The sequence below is a fragment of the Bombus huntii genome, unplaced genomic scaffold, assembly GCF_024542735.1.
Source record: "Bombus huntii isolate Logan2020A unplaced genomic scaffold, iyBomHunt1.1 ctg00000126.1, whole genome shotgun sequence".
In the NCBI taxonomy this organism is placed as follows: Eukaryota; Metazoa; Arthropoda; class Insecta; order Hymenoptera; family Apidae; genus Bombus; species Bombus huntii.
The window spans coordinates 102805-112469 of record NW_026099375.1 but is presented as its reverse complement, the minus strand read 5'-3'; the positions used below and the strand labels follow the sequence as shown (position 1 = coordinate 112469).

The 9665-nt window shown below is 29.7% G+C and overlaps 1 long non-coding RNA gene across 1 annotated transcript; it reads right to left on the bottom strand.

The window, feature by feature from the left end:
* Window positions 1-257: 257 nt before the first annotated feature.
* LOC126877155 (uncharacterized) lies at window positions 258-4540 on the bottom strand. The gene is made up of 3 exons (XR_007694793.1): window positions 4404-4540; window positions 1244-1358; window positions 258-400 (listed from the first exon to the last, which is right to left on the bottom strand). It is a non-coding gene; the product is annotated as an uncharacterized LOC126877155 (long non-coding RNA).
* Window positions 4541-9665: the final 5125 nt, after the last annotated feature.

Genomic DNA, 9665 nt, shown 5'->3' with positions numbered 1-9665 from the left:
TATAAGCCATATCAGTGCTGATAAAGTGGAAACTTATGTCATCACAGAAATGTTTATGAGATCAGGAAAGAAACATCATGCCAAGTATAGTACATGTATTGGAGATGGAGATAGCGAAACACATAAAGACATTAATCCATACGAAGACATTGTTGTTTAAAAGAAAGAATATGTTGGTCATGTATAGAAACGAATAGGCACAAGGCTAAAGGACGCCAAATAATGTTAAATAAACTGTTTTCGGATAATTACAATAGCGTTTTCACAAAAAGTGGAATTTCTAACTTGAGAAGGACAAACACAATAATTTGTAAATGTCCTAGGAATAGCGAAGAGTATAATCCATGCATGTTTTAAACCAGTTAAAGCTGGATTCCAAGTCACTTTACACAAAGTTCATCTGAAACAGAACTTTTGTTTGTAATTGCTTTTGTTTGTATTTGCTTTTTAGATGAATATAATTAAGTGCTGTGGTCAAAATCTGAACCCTCGTCAATATTTTATTGCCGATCTATTAAATTTGTATTTATGAAAGAAAATGAGGCATTGGTTAGGGAAGAAGGTAATAATGGAAATAAATAATCTTTCTCCCAATACATACAATTCAAACAATGATAATATAAAAGTTATCTTTGCTTTGCGCTTAGCCATGTTATACGGTAGCGTTGGTAATATTTTATCAAATATAAATGTTGGTCCCAAAATGTTGTACCGGTGGAGAATCTTCAAAGAAAATGAATTCGATAGAAATTATTCAAAAACCTCGCGTGTGCAGATATTTCGACGTTAGCACGCGAGCTAAGAATTTAATCGTAATTCGACCGTGCCAGTTTGTACTTTCAGGAAGAAAACAACTTTATTGACTGGACAGTTCTATGTAAATATTTATAAATCGCACATTAAGCGAACTTGTTTACGAGTTAAAATCCAAAGGTCTCAGCTGTAAGAACCACAAGAAAAGATAAAAGAGACCTACCTTCAGAATTTCAACCTCATAAACGTCGTGAGGTAAACTGTTTTCTTTTTGGGTTCACTCAAAACAGAATATTGGTATCGTATGATCCCAAGAATTATGATGCCATTAATACAAATATGTATATAACAAAACAAAAATGAAACGTATTCTTTTCATTTGTAATTTTAAATAACGCATAGAAAACATAACGCATACATGGAGTTTATCACCTTCTTTAAATGGTATAATGCATTCCATAATTAAAAGCGAATAAAGAAACGAACTTACCAAAGCACCATAGGAAAGAATTTATGAAGTTTTATCTTACTCGGGAGTCAGTTTGCCTGAATATCACAAAATCCATTCACCTTAAATTTCTGGCAACGAGAACTCTTCAAATTTCCTAAAAAATGAATTTTAACAGACTTTTTTTTCAATTTTTTAAATTTTAACAGGCAATGTAATATTTTGACAGATAATTTAACATTCTAACAGAAATAGTAAGAAGGGAAAGATAGCGTGTGCAAAAATGCGTGAAAGGGCATTTAGAAAAATCGAAATAATTGGAAATATAATTAAAAAGTGAAGAGAAAATATCATGGGTTTCATAAAGCATAAATGTGAAAAATTTCCGCTTTTGTAACAAATTCTACATCCTTTTCTTTTTTTGTTTAAATTGAGGTGTGCATTGAATTTCATGACAAAATAATATATATTCATATATAAATATCAAAAATAGTAGTCATTTTCCTTAGTTTATTTATCAAAATGTCATTTCCTTATATTATTATGATACAAAGAATTATATATATATATATATGATGTATAATGCAAAATAAGGATATAAAAATTAAAATTGATTTCACAATTACACTTGAATATGGTATGAAAAGTAAGGTTTGAAAGAAAATTTCAGATACATTGATTTCCGGAGTTATTTAATTGCTTTTCATGTTTAGTTGTAAATTTCCACAATTGGCCAAATTGCAAAATTCATGCCAATGACATTAAGGAAACAATATAGAGTGTAATAAAAGGAAAACAAGAAAATACAAATTCTGACAGTGAATTTAGTAAAAAATCAAGAAAAAGTAAGACAGACGTTAGGAAACTATAGCAAAATAAAAGAAGCTCGAGAGGGCAGCGGTAACCATAACAATAAGAAAGAAACACAAGAGAAAGGTCACTAAAATAAATTACAAAGTGTAAAATAGCAGTAGAAGACAAAAAACAAACAACAAGTAGGAGCAAGGAAAATAAGTTATACAATAAAGGAAATGAAGAAATGATTTTAAATCAAACCTTCAATCCTACAGAAAGTACATATAATGTTGAAGGGAACAAAGAATATGAAAGACAAATTAAAGAAGGTAAGAAAAATTTATCATTAATTAAGAGAGATTTTATATTATAATAGAAAGATACCAGAATATAGAAAAAGGTAGGAGAAAAGAAAAGAAAATGAGCAGATGAACAAAGCAAAATGGGCAGAAGAAAGAAGCAAACTAACAAAAAAAAGTGAGGTAATAGAAGAGTTAGACAAAATTAAAAGAAGAAAAGAGAGGAAAAACTATTATTATAAAAAGGTTGTAAATAAGAGATAAAGTAGAAGAACCCAAAATGAAATTGAACATAAATAGATTAAACTTTGTTTCAGGGCATCACTCTTTTCTGGTCATTGTTTGTATCCTCTAATGTTATTTCATGAATATGAAAATGAATATGAGAACGAAAAATAACAGTTTTGAGTTTAGTGATCAATTGTTTCACAAGTAGTGATCAATATATAAATTGATTTGGCAAAGGCAACTTTTGGTATTCTGCACGAGGAGAAAAATATATATAACCCAACTTATATTATAGCGAAAACATTCATGGTATGGACAGAAATTAATGCTTTAATGGTAATCTGACATAAAGACAAAGTCAACCATACACAGTGTAGGTATATGGTATAAGAATATGGGTTCTCCACTACTCAACAAGAATAGATAAAACACAAACACATTTCCTAAAAAGAATATTATACATACTGAAATACCATGTAATGCCAGATTATGTGATTAAAAGCAATAAGAATAGTATTGGAACACAAAATAATAAAATGAGGCATAAACTACATGTTAAAACTGGCAAACATGGGAGAACACATAATTAGACAGGAAAACATTGCAAAAAGTAATACACACATAATAAACTCAAATAGAGTTATGGAGCCGATGGTACAGAAATAATAATAAATTTAAACTGAACAATAATAGAAGAAATAACACAAATACTTGCTGGATAAAAGAAAGAAAGAATAGAATAATCTACTTATAGTGAAGTATATAAATATGCTAAAAATATAGAAAAAAATAATTAAAGTTTCTTGCATATGAAACTGCTATTAATAACTAAAAGGATAATCAAAGTTAGAGTAGCTGGGAGACAGGAACGATCAGTGAATGCAGAAAATAGCATAAAATACAAAACAGATGAAAACAAAATGTATAATATGTGTAAGAAAAATATATTGGATAATATTAAGAATTTACAACAAAATTCATTAAAAAACAACAATAGGATGGTGATTTTTTTTCTGACAAAGAAAAATAGTTACAAGGACTGACAAATTTTATTAAAAAGCAAAAGCAGCATTAAGCTAAGATCATTTTATCATAGAAGAATAGCAATTCAGACAAATTCACAAATTATAATAATCTAAGAACAACTTAAATACTTTGTTATGTTTGTTTTGCAGTAACCAACAAATTTAGAGACTTAGCCTAAGTATAAATATGCCATAAATAATTCTATGTAGAAATAAACATAAATAATATTAAATAAATAGAACTTTTCTTATTGAAATGTGACAGTCTGTAATAAAAGATAAATTAAAAAAGAAAAAATAACTTTAACAAAAAAGAAATTTATAAAAATTTATTCTTAAAAAATTGTGGCCAATCAGATACGTGAAATAAAAGATTATTAGAAGAAACATGATTAGTCTACAAGAAGATCATACGAAAGGAGAAATGAAACATGTACCGTATTCTCTCAACATACGATTGCGAAGAAGTTTACTTACTCTATATTTCATTTCCGAACTTCTTCGTTTCCACGCAGTCATAGCAGTTTAGAACTATTTTATGAAAATCAAGAATTTCCTACATCAAATTATTTGATTTGCAAGACCTCATATATTTCTAAATTACTTACACAAAATTAGGACAGCCTATGAACAATGCAAACATTAAAAAGAAATAAGCGATACAGTAGCCCAAACAAGGACAAAGGTTGAAATAAGACAACAAAAATAGCAGTTATTATTCAAATTTGTATGAAAAATCCTTCAGAAATTAAATTCTTCTTTTAATGAAAGACGGTTATGTATATGAAAATCAAAAATGCAGTAAAAATACAAAAAATATAAAAGAAGAAAACTGTATTTGTTATTACGACTTACTTTTGCATGTAGAATAATTTCCATTTCGGTTACTGCACTACCCCTGTTATTAAATAGGTTTTGGAGTTCGATATTTAATTGATTCACACAGATTCAGTTTTTATATTCTGTATTTCACTACCATGTACAGCCATATGAACACACCGGATACTCTCAGATAATTAACACGTGGCAGAAGCCAAAACAAAAGGGCGTCGTTAGAAGTCGTACCAACTTCGCATGTAGGAACTAGTGATCATACCAACATGACATTTATCTCAACAGATTAAACAGTACTGAACTCTATGATGATGCGCTAGCATGATATAATGTCGACGACAAGGTAGTGTTGTTTGCTGATTGGTTATACTTCAGGACTACATGTGGGACCTCTGTACGATCGCTGGTTAAATCGGTCACTTTGCGATATGCTTATGAAATCTAAACGTAATTCTTTTGTTAACATTTTCATAATTATACTTCAATTTTAGGATTAATTAAACAAATATTTAATAATTATTTTAATATCGATTACTATATATAACGATTATTATAATGCGAAATTTTATGTGTAAATAGTATGTTAAAATATGTAAATGTATATAAAATAAAATATATAAATGTGTGCATATCCAAAATATATTACATGTGTGTGTACCTACATTCAAAACACGTAACAGTAATACAATATTCTAGATTACGAATTTGGATTTATCGTTCATTATGTTCTTTCATTACAATTTAGTTGTCAGTTGCAAATCGATTCATAAGATTCATAAGGGAAGGATCTTTTTATTGCAAATAGACTAATGGAAAGTTTTTCTCTAAAATCAATTGCAAATAATAATTTTGAATAAAAACGGAAGAAGAAATGTCTTTCCTAAAGGAAGAAAAATGAATAAGGTATGAAAATCTAATAGCTGATAAAATTTTATTCGTTATTCCTTATTGACAGTCGATATTAGACCTTGATATTTCGTGTCAGGTATCCCTATCTCTGACATTCAATAAGGAAGGAGAACGTTTGTTTAGAACCTTACGTCCTCGAGAATGTTTCTAGTCCTATAACAAACAGTTTTTGTAAACAAAATCTTATTTTTAAAATTACATATTTACATACATTATATTTAAAAGTCTCGCTCTGACAAAATAATATTATTATACACATGTATAGCATTACAAATTAGAAACAGAAAAGACATGTACCTCTGTAGCTCATAACTTTCTTTGACGAAAATTTATTCCTATTCTAATTATAAAGTTTTTAGTAATAATAATAACAAAATAATGACTCGATGATTGAGTACATATTAACAAAAATACCCGTATCTGAAATGTTTATTATTTTGAAACTTAGTGAGGTACAATTATTTCATAAAGTTTATTATTCTCGCTTTGTTTCGTGCAAAATCAATAATTATATCTTCGTAATTTCAATTTTCACATAACTTATTCAAATTAAATAATCAATTAGATAGTCTTCCCTGAGACATAGTAGTATGTATATAATTTTTAATTAATTTTAATCTAGAGAAAGCACGCCCTGCAGAAGCGATTGGAATAATTAGTAATATTCTTAAAGTAACATAAAATTGGAAAATAAATCCTTAATTTTATGTATCATATTCGAACATTGCATTGCTGTTATATACAACAAATTTTTACTGTATATGTCACAAAATATTTTTATTTCATTAAGCATATCGCTTCTATCTACATTTCGATGATTTTCATTTTCTAAAATAATGTCCAAATTCATACGGTGTTTAATCGGTTCTTCTGCTTTCATATTTTTTAGTATTGTTATGTTATATAGAAATCTGAATGGTACAGACTCATGCTCAATGCTCAATTTGCATGAACCTTTCTCCGATCGAAAATATTCTCTGATCAGTCATAACTAAAAAGTGCTTTTTGAAAAAGATAACTTCGGTGTTATGCGAACGTGTATCTCCGCTTCATAGGCATAACAAATTTTCGTTTTCTTAATACGACGTCTTAAAAATTTAATGAAATGTCATTATTAGAGCAGGTGAACCTGTCGAAGAGCTACTTGCTCATCGATTTCGATGCCCTTGAAATATATCGTGAGATCATGATTCTGAACAACATTTTCTTATAGATACGAATGCTCGGTCTTAGTTTTCGTTATATTCATGCAAAAGTATGTTTGGTATCATAAACATATAAATCCTTTTTTTATATTTTATATAAAATTAAGAGAATAATGTTTGACATCTTATCTGTAAATAAAATAGTAGACGGTATTATTTCTTCTTCTAATGTTAACCAGCAATTTTCTCTTAATGTCCCTTTAAGATGTCTTAGAACCAACAATTTATTCTACACCGGTCAACACATATTGCTTTAATCGTGAGCTAAATCATGCTAACTCCTTTTATTCGAAGATAGATCAACTTTGGCAAATCACAGTCTCCTTAAAACACTTGCTGGAACGTTTATTTTAATTTATTTGTATGCTTGTATCTATATTTAATATATATATTATTTCGAGCATGTATATGTCGCGTTCACATTATGATTAGGGTTAGGTGAGTGTAACGAATCTTCATTTGGATTAATCATTGTTGTTATGTAATAGAGAAGATATTTACTAGTGCAAATATGATTATTACAGAATTTGACAAGTAGCCGTAGTAATTAGATACTCGAGATGCTAATGACGATGATGTGAGATCGGACGAGAACGAGTGCACTCAACGTGGTATGAGAGTTGGCTGAAGTAAGTAGTTTTGTTACTTGCTCTTAATATTCAAGAAAAAAAGAATATTAAAAAAACAGATGTATGTAAAAATGAGAATGATACAATGTATGGCAATAGTCGCGTAGTACTAAAATATTTCTTTTTTTCGATGCTTATATTATAGATTATTAAAAATAGATTATTAAGGAAAGCAAAAAAAAAAAAAATTGTAAAAATGAAAAAACCAATACCACACGGAGTTCCCAAACGGTGAACCATCTAAGTACCATTCGTGCCTAGCGTTGCTTAACTTTCGTGATCAAACGAAAACGAGTGCTTTTTTAATTTTAATTATAACGTTTATTGCCCAAAGAAATACATATTTTGTATATAAGGCCGAAAATTTTTACTATATCGAATGCTTTTTCAAGGCAGGCGGCTACTCGTTGCTTTGCATTGGAAGCCCACCAGATGTTTGACGTTAGTTTATTTATTGCGTACAGTGTGGAATGTTTGTGTCGGAAGCCGATTTGATTGTGTTGGATTACGTTGTTTTTTGTGCGGAAGGAAACTAGGGGGTTGTTTATGACTATTTCGAATACTTAGCTTATGTTGGATAGGAGGGGTCGCAGGTTTGATTTTGTCTTTGTTTCCGCGTCTTCTTTTTTTATTTTGCACTTGCCTGGTCAATGCGACTCAATATATTTTACGCACCGATAATTAAGGTTACAGTTTTGTGAGATATGACATAACAGTTGGCATTTGTGGCATTGCGTCATGTAATTTTTTCTGGTTTTTCCCCATTTTACCCTAAAGTAATTCAGACGGCTAATTTTTGGTAAGTTACTAATATTGCTATGAGAGAATACTTGGACTATGTAGATTGGGAGCAGTACGTTGTTATCTATTGATTTTTTATTGAGATGCGTGAAACTTTTTTTAATTGGACGTCGGACATCTATAATGCTTGCAACTCTACGAGTATTTCTATCTCAGAGATTTATTATTTACATATGTATAGAGGAATATATATAGGTACTGAATTAAACCATAGATAAACATATGATAATGAGTGGACTTGTGGAAAAAAATTACTTCCTCTTCGATTTCGATGGGTTTTAAATATATTATCCGAATATATTATTATATTGAATATATTAGTATCCGAGATATTCGCAAATAACTGTCGATAGTACTATAGTGTAGTCAGCCTATAATTGTGTGCTGAGGCAGCGTATGGGTCAGTATTGGTTGCCCAAGTCCACCACAAATCTATCTCTTATCTTCTGTTTATAGTATATATAAACGAGAATTGGGCTAACTCAATGTCCCGTGCATAACTGCATAGGTTGTAAGAAATGTCTATTGTAAACCAATTAAATGTAAATGTCATCAATGTATTGCGTTAGGGTTAGTCTTTTTAATAGCTTGCTTGAAATAAAAACAAGTTAATTATACAAATACTGAACGAATTGATAATTGATATTATTTTTCGAAATAGAACAATTATTATTTTATGCTAATCATTTCGCGTGTAACCTACGAGTGCACTCAAATTTTTCACTCTTAACTCCTTTCTAACCTCATCTTTTGTAATTATTGCGGCTTATTTACGGTGTATTTACATGCGTGTAGTATTCGCTGGATAAACACTTCTCAAGCTTGTCGAAGGCGCGGCCCCTTTCCCCCACAGTAGTTACATGATAATAATTTTATTTGCACTAAAGTTCGTCGATTCGCGGATAAATATATCGAAAACTAAATTGAGAATGCGATAATCATGAGACTATCAATTTATATTATTTTAAATATAATTATTTTATACGTCTTTCAAATTTATTTGTGAAATTAGAAGTATTTTGAAAAATAAAGAACAAAATAAAGGATTCTGTTACATTGAACCGCTTAATTGAGCTTAATCACTAAATAAGTTCGGATTATCCTTTTCTCTTTCTTGCTTCAGTTTTTCCTCGGTCCTGTCGTTTTCGACGAACTGATCGATCGTCATAATGACATTAACAAATTAATATCTTATTCGACAATGATAACGGATTTATTTTCATTAGAAAATCGATTGACTGTGTTTACAATCAGAGCATCAGCATTTTCTTTGGCCTGATTGGTTACAAATCTAACAATGTGAAATTCACCATGAAGCATGAAGATAAATTTGCATTTAATTTCATCGTTTGAAAAAAATTGTCTTTTGAACGACGCATTTTCACCTTACGAAAAAGCTTTGTTGCTTTTGTACAAGAAGAACTGTTTTCATCGCAATGGTTATCCGAAAGAATAATTTGAAAAAACACTCTGTATAATATAAATGTGTATATCTGTACTATATGCGAATTCACCGCTAATCTACATCGACCCATTAGCACCTATTCTATGGTCATAACTGACCATATATCAGATCAGTGCTTTTCTATTCTTCGAACGAATTTCTGGTTTTTACGAACATTCATAGTAAACTTGTTGTATGTAGCGATAGTTTATTTTTTGGGAATTGTTCACTGGTAGAATGTCTACAATGAGTCAGTACATTTTCTTCCTTTTGAGTCTGATTTGCTCGATTTCTT